Source organism: Podarcis bocagei (assembly GCF_964188305.1).
Source record: "Podarcis bocagei genome assembly, chromosome: 9".
NCBI classification, from domain to species: Eukaryota; Metazoa; Chordata; class Lepidosauria; order Squamata; family Lacertidae; genus Podarcis; species Podarcis bocagei.
The window spans coordinates 17540838-17556547 of NC_138134.1; positions in this window are offsets into that span (position 1 = coordinate 17540838).

Genomic DNA, 15710 nt, shown 5'->3' on the forward strand with positions numbered 1-15710 from the left:
CATTCATTCATTTATTCATTATTAAATTTCTATACCACCCTTCATCCAAAGATCACAGGGCAGTTCACAACTTCACAAGATAAAATGAGAATTCCAAAAAAACAACAACCAACAACCCGACAAACATATTGTTTATGCTTTATTTATGCTTACGCACCAACAAGAAACACAAAAAGAAATAGACATCATCACTAAGGGGCCTAATTTCCCCCCCATTGTTTTTGGTTTCTTCCTCGCACAGTAAGGGTGACTCAGCCTTTTTGTCCCCGCCATTTTCACTTCTCTTCAATCCTTTCTCCCTGTTAAGTTGTGGACGAACATGTCAGACGACACAGCTCTTCTTTAAACAGCTCTTCTTTATTCAGATGCCAGAACAGAACTAGGCTGAGGAGCTCAGTCAGCCTGCTTATATAGAGCTCCAAAACAATGCAACTGTTGCCATTTTCTAAAACTATCCAATCACTGAACGTCACTTTTCAATCCTTCATTTGCATAACTATCTAAAGTATCCCCCTGCTGGCCCAGGGTGAGAACTTCAGTTTATAACACACCTCCCCACCGAGATAAGGCGTTAGTTACAATCGTAATGGTCCAGGGTGAGAACTTCAGTACATAACAGTCCCGTGGGTTACCCAAGAGGCGAGGTCCAAGTGCAGTCCGTGGCCAAAGATGCAACATGGAGGCAGTCCGTAGTAGCTGAAGCTGGGTGCAGGGCAGGGAGTTGGGTGAAGTCAGCAACAGGCTTGCAAGCAGGGAAGCAGGGCAGGTCAGGAGCTCAGGCAGGAAAGCAGGACAGGGTTCAGGCGGGAACTAGCAACCAACAATGTTGCTCCCGCAACTTGGGACTGGGGCTGGCCCGCTTTGATCTCCCCCGAGGCATAGGGTGGCCACGATCCTCTGGTGACTCGCCTCTCCTGGTCTGGAGGCAAGCACTCCTCCTGTGGGAACTTAGTTCCCTTCGCCTCTGCAGCTCAGGAGAGGCTGGAGGGTTACCTTGATCTCATCGCCCTTGTTCTTCCCTTACTCCCTTTTAGCTCTTCCAAAGCAGAGCACCTTCTCTTCACCCGTCACGCCATACGCTCATTCCAGATCTTCCACAATTAGATCTTCAGGTGCTGGCCTAATACGGGCCCGGTTTCGGGCTTTCGCCTTCGCAAGCTCTCGACAGCTCCTGAAGAGTTTGGTCACAACTGGTGCCAGAGGAGGCTGCTCCTTGGGCTGGAGCGGGGCCACTTTGTTCCTCTTTTTGAGCTGCATCACGCTTCTCAGTCTCCTGAGCCACTCTCTTCCGCGAAGAACTAGTCCGCTGAACTTTCCTTCTTCCTGCATGCTTGCTGCTGGCTCCGCCTCCTCTTTAAGCAGTCAAAATCAAAAGAAAACCCAAATCCTCTGCTTTCTCTCTTACCGCACCTACACAACTATCTCCGCCTCACGAACCCACAATGGACACCTGTAGTTGGTGGCTTTTAAGGGAGAAGCAGGTGATGTCACAAAGGACGGCAGGCCATTGTGACCATGGCAACCCACCCACCTTGACCCTGAGCCCAACTCCCCCCCCCCATGTTTCTTCAGAACTTGGAAGCACCTGCTGTTCCGTCTGCAGGTGGACCTTCTCTTTTGGAGCTCATGTTTCTATACCGGATCTTTCTTCATTCAGCCCCATTTCCAAAGGGAGACAATCCCAACATCCCTTGAGATGCAGTAGAAGACTCCCAAGTCTAGGGGTGTCCATAGCACAGGATTAGACAATCTGCTTTGCATTCTCATCATCCTCATAGATAATCCTGGATTACATCTCCAGCTGGGGCAGAGAATGTCCCCTGTCTGAAACCCGGTCAGTTTAGACGATGCTGAGGTGGATGGGTCAAGGTCTGACTCTGCCCAAGGCAGTTTCCTAGGAATATTCCTCTTAAGTCATTTACCCAGAAGACAAGCAAGCTAACTTCTCCACAAGACCAACAATCCATTTCTCCATTAGAAGACAATATGGAAAAGTCCCTGTTTTATATACAACAATGCATGTACAAAAAATCTTGAATATGAGAGGAAGCAAAATTCTGGCCTCTGTAATGAAGCAATAGGCAAAGGGTCCTGAAGCAGAGCAAGTGGGGGGGGGCATCAAACTGTGATTCCTGCATTGCAGAGGGTTGGGCTAGATGGCCTTTGGTGTGGCCCCCAGATCCACCATTCTGTAAGTTGAGGATTGTACTCTGTACTGGGTCCTGTTAGATTGATGCAGCATCACTTTTCATCCCCCCCCCTTTTTCCTTTTTTGCATTTTATTTGTTATATTTCATCAGTAATCATTCTCATATTACATTACAGGACTTACTATAATATAATTTCCAACATGTATACAAAAATTATATACAAATTTTATATACCTAGAAAGAAAATGAAACAAAAAAGAAAGAAAGAACAAAGAAAAAACAAAAATGAATCCCCCTCCAAATCATATACATTACATTCCAACACAATAGACTTCCTTTCTATCTCATTGTATATTCCTTTTTATAAATTAATGTTCTCTTATTATTGTATATTTCATTGCATTTTATCTAATACATTCCTATATCAATATGTGCGCTTAGTCTTATTTCTCAGCTCAGTCTCACTCCAACGTCAATCAAATGCCAGCATAGATAGCAAACTTTTACTGTATTTTTGAACATATGTTTTATATCTATCCCACTTTTCCCTAATTTTTTGTATTGAATTGCCTCTCAGGGTATTTGTTGACTGTGCCATTTCAGCAAATTCTTCTAGCTTGCAATGCCAGTCCATTATTGTCGGGGCTTCTTGCTCCTTCCACCCCTTTGCCACCAAAGTCTGAGCTGCAGCCGTTGCAGATAAGAATACCTCCCTAAAGGCCTTTGGGATGTACCTGCCAACAATGCTTAACAGAAATGCCTATGGTCTTTTTTAAAAAGTTATTCCAAACATTTTTTCAAATCCTCGTAAATGAAGCCCCAGAACACCTTGATCAGCCTACATGTCCACCACATATGATACACGTCGCCATTACTCCCACCACACCTCCAACAAGTATTTGCTAAATTTTTATACATGCCATATTAAAAATGCCATGAAATGTTAATCAGCCAAACATTTTTGCCCGTCACCTAAAGATATGAAACAAAGACACCCAGGCAAGACTTCCTGAGGAGATCATTCCTCAAGTGGAGAGCCACTGTGGAAAAAGCCAGATCTCTTGTTGCCAGCCTCTGGACCTGTCATGTAGGGCTTTAGATGATAATTGCAGGGTCCAGGTCAGTTCTTATTGGGAGAGGTGGTCCATTTCACGAAGCAGTATCTCTTGTTTTGTGACTGACCCTGGTGCTCCTCATCATCTGCACACACCCTGTCAAATCCTGTGCAACTCTGCCCCAACCACGATTCTCTTCCACTTGCCTATTCTGACTCCAACCCCTCCTCGCCAAACCCTGATTTGAACTTCATTTCCTCAGACAAGGGATCTCTACCTTTCCCCTGAGGATCCTTATACATTGTTATAAGTGGGGAGGAGAGAACTCTTTGACATGTGCCCCTCAAAAAACTTTCAATAAATTAGGGTATTTCAGGTTGGGTCTAGATTGATGATATGTCCATCCCCTCGTTCTGCTCCCCTCCAGCCACCATTGCCTACTCCCCTGTCCAGGCAACAGGCAAGAAGTGAATGAGCAGATGACAACCAATGTTCTTTCTCCCTTGTCCCCACTTGCTTGCTCCCTCTATCACTGAAGGAAAAACTGGAGGAGCAAACGGGGTGATGCCAAGCAGCAGGAACTGGCAGTATGAAGAACATGCAGTGGGAGGGTCCTTGTGCAAGTGCCCAGCAGTGCCCTTTATCCAGTTCTCAACCTGGGGGTCCCCAAATGTTGTTGGACTACAACTCCCATCATCCCTGACCACTGGTCATGCTGGCTAGGAAGGATGGGAGTTGTAGTCCAACAACATCTGGGGACCCACAGGTTGAGAAACACTGCCCTAAATTGTAATCTCAGCTCTTCCTGCTTGCACCAAGTTCTACTTCATGTGTTGTGTGTGTAGTGTGGTGTAGTGGTTAAGAGCGGTAGTCTCGTAATCTGGTGAACCGGGTTCGATTCCCCGCTCCTCCACATGCAGCTGCTGGGTGACCTTGGGCTGGTCACACTTCTCTGAAGTCTCTCAGCCCCACTCACCTCACAGAGTGTTGTGGGGGAGGAAGAGAAAGGAGAATGGGATATCAAATCCAAACTCTTCTTCTTCTTCTTCTGCTTCTGCTTCTGCTTCTTCTCCATTACAAAATGGCATGAAATAAGAATGTTGGGGAATGCTCGAAAATAGGGCATTCTGAGTCCTGTTCTGAGAAATTCCTTGCATGTAAACCCTGGTGTCTCTAAACAAAGCAAGAGCTCAACTAGCAAACGCAGCGGCATGGCAACCAGAAGTCAAAGGATCCCGTATCTGCAAAGAGCCAAGGTAGTGCTGTTGACGATCCATTTCTGAATAGACTTAGTTCTAGATTCAGGTAAGTAGCCGTGTTGGTCTGATGTAGTAGAAATATATATATATATATATATATATATATATATATATATATATATATATGCTTTCGTAGATTTTCACGGGTACAGGAATGTAGGTTTTGGTGTCTTCGGGTGTCTTCCCGTGTAAGAGTTGGGGTGACCTCGTCGAAACGTCGCCTAGACACCCCAACTCTTACACGGGAAGACACCCGAAGACACCAAAACCTACATATATATATATATATATATATTTGCTTTCGTAGATTTTCACGGGTACAGGAATGTAGGTTTTGGTGTCTTCGGGTGTCTTCCCGTGTAAGAGTTGGGGTGTCTAGGCGACGTTTCGACGAGGTCTCACTCGTCATCTTCAGGCTGGTGCTTTCGGCTTCTTGTTACTAGAACAGAGCTAGCTCTGTTCTAGTAACAAGAAGCCGAAAGCACCAGCCTGAAGATGACGAGTGAGACCTCGTCGAAACGTCGCCTAGACACCCCAACTCTTACACGGGAAGACACCCGAAGACACCAAAACCTACATATATATATATATATATATGATGTCCAGTAGCACCTTAGAGACCAACTAGGTTTCTTCTTGGTATGAGCTTTTGTGTGTGCATTAAAATTAAGATTAAATTCTAGATTTTGTATTTTGTGCTAGTTAATTGAACAAAATAAACCATCATAGAAGATATTAATCTAATAGTGTGAAGATCTGCATTTTTAAAATGAGCTTATATATATATATATATATATATATATATATATATATATATATATATATATATGCAGGTTTTGGTGTCTTCGGGTGTCTTCCCGTGTAAGAGTTGGGGTGTCTAGGCGACGTTTCGACGAGGTCTCACTCGTCATCTTCAGGCTGGTGCTTTCGGCTTCTTGTTACTGGAACAGAGCAGGATCTCAGTGTTTGAGTTCCTATATATACTGTTGGGGGGGTGTGGTGTATAGCCTCCAACGTTCTGGGCAGAGAGGAAGTTCCCAGGTTAGTGTAGAAATCACTCAAGATATCCCTCAAGTAATTAATGAACAAAAGAAGAAAAGGCACACTAACCTGGGAACTTCCTCTCTGCCCAGAACGTTGGAGGCTATACACCACACCCGAAGACACCAAAACCTGCATTCCTATACCCGTGAAAATCTACGAAAGCAAATATATATATATATATATATATATAGGTTTTGGTGTCTTCGGGTGTCTTCCCGTGTAAGAGTTGGGGTGTCTAGGCGACGTTTCGACGAGGTCTCACTCGTCATCTTCAGGCTGGTGCTTTCGGCTTCTTGTTACTAGAACAGAGCTCTGTTCTAGTAACAAGAAGCCGAAAGCACCAGCCTGAAGATGACGAGTGAGACCTCGTCGAAACGTCGCCTAGACACCCCAACTCTTACACGGGAAGACACCCGAAGACACCAAAACCTACATTCCTGTACCCGTGAAAATCTACGAAAGCATATATATATATATATACACACACACACACATATATATATATATATAATCTCTCATGCCAGGCAGCTGGGTGCATCGGCAGATGCTCATCTTGAACAAAGGCCCCACTGATCCAACAATATTTCAGGGTTGTAAAAGGAAATTACAGGCTAGGAGCAAAAGGTCACACTGACCATACAAATTACAGAATACAATTAAGCTATAAAAACACAATTAAGAGTTGGTAAATAGTAAAGAATTATTATGCCTCCCATTAAACTTGAGCCACATTTTCATAAGGTTAAAGGGTAAATTGAAGAAGTTGCTTTTAGAAACAGCAGCCGTTTCAGCAGGGAAAGGGGGGCTACTCTCTGAAGTGGCTTTTGGAAAGTGTTTTTAAGTTTCTTTTTTTTTCTTTGAAAAGGCCTTTCCTTTTCTACTAAAAATCTATATTTGTTATGTATTAAATATATTGGCTTAAATGTAATTATGCAAAAGATTTAGAAAGTAAGAAATGTTAGATTCTTATTTCATAGAATCATAGAATCATGGAGTTGGAAGAGATCACAAGGGCCATTGAGTCCAACCCCCTGCCGGGCAGGAAACACCATCAGAGTACTCCTGACATATGGTTGTCGGGCCTCTGCTTAAAGACCTCCAAAGAAGGAGATCTTTCATTGATGATGTGTGAGAAGGTGAACCCAAGATCTCTGTTTAAGATAAAATTAGAACCATGCACCATCTGCTTTAGCCATCTGTTCTGGAGTGAATAGGGCAATAGGCCAATAGGCCAAAGATAATCTAATAATTAAGGTGCCTGGTCGAGGTAAATGTAAGATATATTACTACTTGTTTGCCATTTACAGATAGAAGGAAATATAGCTCTTTGTCTCCCATAAAAGGCAATAGCAAATGGGTGTATCTTTTATGATTGGTTCTAGCAAACAGCCAATAGGAATTTCAACCAGGCTGATTGGACAGAGACAGCCAAAGGAGGAGCAAGGGGACTGGGCTGAGGGAATATAAGCACTGGCCATCAGGGCTGGAAGAGCAGAGCATTGGTAACCATATACCACTGTGTCTCTCATTTATTGGTCTGACAAATAAATTATTATTTTAATTTCTCTATTGCTGCGTTGAATATTTCATTCCAGCTAAGCGTTAACCACAAGCAGGGTGCTACAATAGCAATTAATGAGCCTACCTAAACATCTTTCTCAGCCTGGTATCTGAGGCTGATAGTGTGGGTGCCATGAATGTTTCCCTGGGGAGACCATTCATTCATTCATTCATTCATTATTAAATTTCTATACCACCCTTCATCCAAAGATCACAGGGCAGTTCACCACAATATAAAAGGAGAATTCCAAAAAACAACAACCAACAACCCAACAAACATATTGATTTTGCTTTATTTATGCTTACGCACCAACAAGATACACAAAAAGAAATAGACATTATCCCCAAGGGGCCTAATTTCCCCCCCATTGTTTCCCGTTTCTTCCTCGCACGGTGAGGGTGAGTCAGCAGTCAGCCTTTTGTCCCCGCCATTTTCACCTCTCTTCAATCCTTTCTCCCTCCTTCCCCGTTGTCCTGGTCCCGTGGGTTACCCAAGAGGCGAGGCCCAAGTCCGGTCCGTGGCCAAAGGTGCAACATGGAGGCAGTCCGTAGTAGCTGAAGCTGGGTGCAGGGCAGGGAGTCGGGTGAAGTCAGCAACAGGCTTGCAAGCAGGGAAGCAGGGCGGGTCAGGAGCTCAGGCAGGAAAGCAGGACAGGGTTCAGGCGGGAACTAGGAACCAACACTGTTGCTCCCGCAACTTGGGACTGGGGCTGGCCGGCTTTGATCTGCCCCGAGGCATATGGTGGCCATGATCCTCTGGTGACTCGCCTCTCCTGGTCTGGAGGCAAGCACTCCTCCTGCGGGAACTTAGTTCCCTTCGCCTCTGCAGCTCAGGAGAGGCTGGAGGGTTACCTCGATCTCATCGCCCTCGTTCTTCCCTTACTCCCTTTTAACTCTTCCAAAGCAGAGCACCTTCTCTTCACCAGTCACGCCGTACGCTCATTCCAGATCTTCCACAATTATATCTTCAGGTGATGGCCTAATACGGGCCCGGTTTCGGGCTTTCGCCTTCGCAAGCTCTCGACAGCTCCTGAAGAGTTTGGTCACAACTGGTGCCAGAGGAGGCTGCTCCTTGGGCTGGAGCGGGGCCACTTTGTTCCTCTTTTTAAGCTGCATCACGCTTCTCAGTCTCCTGAGCCACTCTGTTCCGCGAAGGACTAGTCTGCTGAACTTTCCTTCTTCCTGCATGCTTGCTGCTGGCTCCGCCTCCTCTTTAAGCAGTCAAAATCAGAAGAAAATCCAAATCCTCTGCTTTCTCTCTTACCGCACCTACACACCTCTCTCCGCCTCTCCTCACGAACCCACAATGGACACCTGTAGTTGGTGGCTTTTAAGGGAGAAGCAGGTGATGTCACAAAGGAGGGCAGGCCATTGTTACCATGGCAACCCACCCACCTTGACCCTGGGCCCAACTCCCCCCCCCCATGTTTCTTCAGAACTTGGAAGCACCTGCTGTTCCGTCTGCAGGTGAATCTTCTCTTTTGGAGCTCATGTTTCTATACCGGATCTTTCTTCATTCAGCCCCATTTCCAAAGGGAGACAATCCCAACATCCCTTGAAATGCAGTAGAAGACTCCCAAGTCTAGGGGTGTCCATAGCACAGGATTAGACAATCTGCTTTGCATTCTCATCATCCTCATAGATAATCCTGGATTACATCTCCAGTTGGGGCAGAGAATGTCCCCTGTCTGAAACCCGGTCAGTTTAGACGATGCTGAGGTGGATGGGTCAAGGTCTGACTCTGCCCAAGGCAGTTTCCTAGGAATATTCCTCTTAAGTCATTTACCCTGAAGACAAGCAAGCTAACTTCTCCACAAGACCAACAATCCATTTCTCCATTAGAAGACAATATGGAAAAGTCCCTGTTTTATATACAACAATGCATGTACAAAAAAATCTTGAATATGAGAGGAAGCAAAATTCTGGCCTCTGTAATGAAGCAATAGGCAAAGGGTCCTGAAGCAGAGCATGTTCGGGGGGGGGCATGAAACTGTGATTCCTGCATTGCAGAGGGTTGGGCTAGATGGCCTTTGGTGTGGCCCCCAGTTCCACGATTCTGTAATTTGAGGATTGTACTCTGTACTGGGTCCTGTTAGATTGATGCAGCATAACTTTTCATCCCCCCCCCCCCTTTCCTTTTTTGCATTTTATTTGTTATATTTCATCAGCAATCATTCTCATATTACATTACAGGACTTACTATAACATAATTTCCAACATGTATACAAAAATTATATAGAAATTTTATATATCTAGAAAGAAAATGAAACAAAGAAAAAACAAAAACAAATCCCTCCCAAATCATATACATACCGACACACTAGACTTCCTTTCTATCCCGTTGTATATTCCTTTTTTACGAATGAATGTACTCTGATTATTGTATATTTCGTTGCATTTTATCTAATACAATCCTATATCAATATGTGTGCTTAGTCTTATTTCTCAGCTCAGTCTCACTCCAACGTCAATCAAATGCTAGCATAGATAGTGAACCTTTAATGTATTTACGGATCTATTTACAGGCTATGCAGGCCTATTCCTGATCCGTTAATTTTGAATATATGTTCTATATCTATCCCACTTTTCCCCAATTTTTTGTTTTGCATTGCCTCTGAGGGTATTTGTTGACTGCCCCATTTCAGCAAATTCTTCCAGCTTGCAATGCCATTCTGTTCTTGTCGGGGCTTCTTGTTCCTTCCACCCCTTTGCCACCAAAGTCTGAGCTGCGGCCGCTGCAGATAAGAATACCTCCCTAAAGGCCGTCGGGATGTACCTGCCAACAATGCTTAACAGAAATGCCTCTGGTCTTTTTAAAAAAGTTATTCCAAACATTTTTTTCAACTCCTCGTAAATTAAGCCCCAGAACACCTTGATCTTCCTACATGTCCACCACATATGGTACATGTCGCCATTACTCCCACCACACCTCCAACAAGTATTTGCTAAATTTTTATACATGTTGATAGTCTTGAGGGGGTGAGGTACCATCTGTGCTGCATCTTTAACATATTAAAAATGCCATGAAATGTTAATCAGCCAAACATTTTTGCTCGTCACCTAAAGATATGAGACAAAGACACCCAGGCAAGACTTCCTGAGGAGATCATTCCTCAAGTGGGGAGCCACTGTGGAAAAGGCCAGATCTCTTGTTGCCACCCTCTGGACCTGTCATGTAGGGCTTTAGATGATAATTGCAGGGTCCAGGTCAGTTCTTATTGGGAGAGGTGGTCCATTTCACGAAGCAGTATCTCTTGTTTTGTGACTGACCCTGGAGCTCCTCATCATCTGCACACATCCTGTCAAATCCTGTCCAAGTCTGCCCTGACCATGATTCTCTTCCACTTGCCTATTCTGATTCCTACCCCTCCTTGCCAAACCCTGATTTGAACTTCATTTTCTCAGACAAGGGATCTCCACCTTTCACCTGAGGATCCTTATACATTGTCATAAGTGGGGAGGAGAGAACTCTTTGACATGTGTCTGCCAAAAAACTTTCAATCTATTACGGTATTTCAGGTTGGGTCTAGATTGATGATAAGTCCACCCCCTCGTTCTGTCGCTCTCCAGCCACCATTGCCTACTCACCTGTCCAGGCAACAGGCAAGAAGTGAATGAGCAGATGACAACCAATGTTCTCTCTCCCTTGTCCACACTTGCTTGCTCCCTCTATAACTGAAGGGAAAAGCAGGAGGAGCAAACAGGGGGTGATGCCAAGCAGCAATAACTCGCAGTATGAAGACCATTCAGTGGGAGGGTCCTTGTGCAAGTGCCCAGCAATGCCCAACAGTGCCACCCTGAATCCAGCGGTTCTCAACCTGGGGGTCCCCAGATGTTGTTGGACTACAACTCCCATCCTCCCTGACCACTGGTCATGCTGGCTAGGAAGGATGGGAGTTGTAGTCCAACAACATCTGGGGACCCACAGGTTGAGAAACACTGCCCTAAGTTGAAATCTCAGCTCTTCCTGCTTGCACCAAGTTCTACTTCTCAATTACAAAATGGCATGAGAGAAGAATGTTTGTGAATGCTGGAGAACATGGCATTCTGAGTCCTGTTCTGAGAAATTCCTTGCATGTAAACCCTGGTGTCTCTAAACAAAGCAAGAGCTCAACTAGCAAATGCAGCGGCATGGCACCTAGAAGTCAAAAGAACCCGTATCTGCAAAGAGCCAAGGTAGTGCTGTTCACGATCCATTTCTGAATATACTTAGTTCTAGATTCAGGTAAGTAGCCGTGTTGGTCTGATGTAGTAGAAATATATATATATATGCAGGTTTTGGTGTTTTCGGGTATCTTCCCGTGTAAGAGTTGGGGTGTCTAGGCGACGTTTCGACGAGGTCTCACTCGTCATCTTCAGGCTGGTGCTGACGTGAAAATCTACGAAAAGCAAATATATGACGAGTGATGACGAGGTCTCACTCGTCATCTTCAGCCTGTACCCGTGAAAATCTACGAAAGCATATATATATATATATATATATATATATATATATATATATATGCTTTCGTAGATTTTCACGGGTACAGGAATGCAGGTTTTGGTGTCTTCGGGTGTCTTCCCGTGTAAGAGTTGGGGTGTCTAGGCGACGTTTATATATATATATAATGTCCAGTAGCACCTTAGAGACCAACTAGGTTTCTTCTTGGTATGAGCTTTCGTGTGTGCATGCACACGAAAGCTCATACCAAGAACAAACCTAGTTGGTCTCTAAGGTGCTACTGGACTTTTCTTAAATTTTTAAAAATATATTTAACATAATGTCCATATTGGCCACAAATACCACAACACAGGCTATGCAGGCCTATTCCTGATCAGTTAATTAGTACACTTTTTCAATATCTTGACCAAAATCCTTATAGTTAAGAAGAAAATGAATATTAGATTCTAGATTTTGTATTTTGTGCTAGTTAATTGAACAAAATAAACCATCATAGCAGATATTAATCTAATATCAATTAATGAGCCTACGTAAACATCTTTCTCAGCCTGGTATCTGAGGCTGACCGTGTAGGTGCCATGAATGTTTCCCTGGGGAGAGCATTCATTCATTCATTCATTCATTCATTCATTCCTTATTAAATTTCTATACCACCCTTCATCCAAAGATCACAGGGCAGTTCACAACAATATAAAATGAGAATTCCAAAAACAACAACCAACAACCCGACAAACATATTGTTTTTGCTTTATTGATGCTTACGCACCAACAAGATACACAAAAAGAAATAGATATCATCCCCAAGCGGCCTAATTCCCCCCCCCCATTGTTTTTGGTTTCTTCCTCGCACGGTAAGCGTGAGTCAGCGGTCAGCCTTTTGTCCCCGCCATTTTCACTTCTCTTCAATCCTTTCTCCCTGTTAAGTTGTGGGCGAACATGTCAGACGACACAGCTCTTCTTTAAACAGCTCTTCTTTATTCAGATGCCAGAACAGAACTAGGCTGAGGAGCTCAGTCAGCCTGCTTATATAGAGCTCCAGAACAATGCAACTGTTGCCATTTTCTAAAACTATCCAATCACTGAACGTCACTTTTCAATCCTTCATTTGCATACAAAACTATCCAATCACTGAACGTCACTTTTCGATCCTTCATTTGCATAACTATCTAAAGTATCCCCTGCTGGCCTAGGGTGAGAACTTCAGTACATAACACCCCTCCCCACCGAGATAAGGCGTTAGTTACAATCGTAATGGTTTCCTTATATACAGCACTACACTTAATGGTTCAATTAGGCACAAAAGCATATCGGTTACATTTGACATACTTAGACCAACAGTGATACATGTCCAACAACATAGTCCTTTAAATAAGTTGGGCGCTTGGAAACTCTGCCAGATCGCCGGGGACTGGTAACCATGTCCGGGGGGCCACACAATTCTTGCTGAGGCTGTGGTGCGACCCTAGATGGTGTTGAAACCAAATCCCCTGGATCCGCTGCTGTGGGTGGAGCCTCCACAAGTGGAGTGGTCTGAGCCTGTGGTAAGTCTGGCAAACCCTCTGAAGTGGCTTGGTTCGGCTCCACACTGGCAGTTTGCGAGGGAGGTGTAGGTGGATCCTCGCTATCTGTAAGTGTCTCTTCTGGAGGCACGAGCGCAGTTGGGGGCACCATGGTAGTGTCCAAGTCCCCAACCCTGCGCCTAAGCTGGTCTATGTGCCAGCACCACAAGTGTCCGTCTTCGAGTGCCACCTGGTACAAGCGAGGTCCAGTGACTCCCACTACTGTGGCTGGCACCCAAGGAATGTCCCCCACATAGTTCTGGGCAAAGACCTGGTTTCCTGGAACAAATGACCATGGCGTGTTGGCACAGCCTGGGGGTTCGGCCACGGCAAAGTCCGGGTGCAGCCGGTCTAGCAGTGACCTGAGGCAGCAGCCAATAAGCAGTTCAGCAGGACTCCGGCCTGTAGCCACATGAGGGGTGATGTGTTGCACGAACAAGTATTTGGCAACCCGCTCGTGCCAGTCTCCCCGGTCCAGGCGTGCCAGTGCCTCTTTTGCCGAGCGCAGCATTCTCTCCGCTTGCCCGTTGCTGGATGGATGAAATGTTGCCGTTAGGGCATGGCGGATGCCCAGTCCCAAAAGATACCACTCAAAAGTGCCTGACGTTAACTGCGGTCTGTTGTCGGAGACAAGGACATCAGGACACCCATGCATCGCAAACAGGCCTCGCAGCACCCGGATGACGGCTTCGGTAGTGATGGAGGGCATCAGGGCCACCTCCAGCCATTTGGAATAGGCGTCCACCACTACCATAAAGGTCCGGCCGTGAAAGGGGCCGGCCAGATCGATGTGCACCCTCGACTAGGGTGTCTTTGGCGTCTCCCAGGTATGTCTCTTAGCTGCCGGTGGGGCATGCCTCGATTCTTGGCATGCTTGACAGGCGGACGGACACCCAGGCAGTGATGGCATCGTCCATATGAGGCCACCAGACGTAACACCGAGTCAACGCCTTCATTATGACGATTCCCGGGTGGCCAACGTGCAGAGCCTCCAGGACGCGTTGACGGAGTCTTTGGGGAATCACGACCCGGTCTCCCCACAGCAGACAGCTGCGATGAGCCAAGAGTTCATGTTGTCTGGTTGCGAATGCTTGGAACTCCGATGCAAACGGCCATTGTGGCCACCTCCTCCACACCCAGTTGAGCACACGGCTGATGGTGCGATCCTGGGCAGATGCGGAGGCCACAGTGGCAGCCGATACAGGCACTGCCGGAAGATCCTCAATCAGGAGGAGCTATTAAACAGGAGCCGGGTCTTCCACAAACGCTGGAAGAGAGCAACGGCTGAGGGCGTCGGCATGGCCCATCAATTTCCCCGGGCGATGGACGAGCCGGTAGAGGTAGGCAGCCAGGAAAACAGTCCATCGCAGCATGCGTGGCAAGAGGACCGGTGGAGTTAGACGATCACCGGCGAGGAGGCCCAGGAGCGGCTTGTGGTCAGTGATGAGGTCAAAGGTCCTGCCATAGAGGTATTCATGGAATCTGTTCACTCCAGCCACAAGTGCCAGTGCCTCCTTGTCGAGCTGGCTGTAATTCCGTTCAGTCAGAGATAGCGTCCTGGAAAAGTAGGCGAGCGGTGCTTCTCTTCCGACAGGAAAACGGTGATTAAGGACAGCGCCGATGCCAAAAGGTGAGGCGTCACAGGCAAGGACCAGCGGCCTGGCTTCACTGTACCGTACCAGCACACTGTCCGATGAAAGGAGAGCCTTGACAGCGTTGAAGGCGGCCGTCTCCCGATGACCCCAGGACCAAGGCGTCTTTGTGCTGAGGAGTCAGTGAAGTGGCTCAGCCACTGTGGCTTTGTGGGGCAGGAACATGTTATAAAAGTTCAGCAGCCCCAGGAACACCTGCAACTCTGTCTTGTTGTTTGGGATGGGGGGCTGCTGGATAGCGCGGATCTTGGATATGGTCGGCTGAAGGCCGGAGGCGTCGATAAGATTGCCCAGGAACTCCACCTGTGGAACAGCGATCTGGCACTTCTCCCTCTTTACCTTGAGCCCGGCCTCTTGGAACCTGGTCAGCACAGCACGGAGGCGCTCGAACAGCTGCTGGTGTGAGTCTGTGGACACCAAGACGTCATCAAAATATGGTACGACGCCCGGAAGCCCTTGCAGGAGATACTCCATAAGGCTTTGGAAGATGCCAGGAGCCACACTCACCCCGAACTGCAACCGGCGGCAACGGAATGCCCCTCGGCGGGTGACGATCATCTGGGCTTCAGCAGTGGCATCATCGATGGGCCGTTGTTGATAGGCTTGGGCAAGGTCCAGCTTAGCGAAGACCTTACCCTCACCCTGGGAATGCAGCAGGTGTTGGACAACAGCAACCGGATAAGCGTGCTTCTGAAGTGCCTTGTTGATCATGCACTTGTAGTCAGCGCATATTCTCACCGACCCATCTGGCTTGACAGGCGTGACGATGGGGGTTTCCCACTTGGCGTGGTCAACCGGCTCCAAAACTCCTTGGGCGATCAGCTTGTCTAGTTGTTCGTCCACCTTAGCCTTGAGAGCAAAGGGAACCTGCCGTTGCTTTAGCTTGATGGGGGCGACTTGTGGATCAAGGCTAAAGGAGATGGGCGTACCTGTATATTGCCGCAAAGTGCCGTCAAAAACCTTGGCAAAGTCTTTGACCAGACTCTCAGT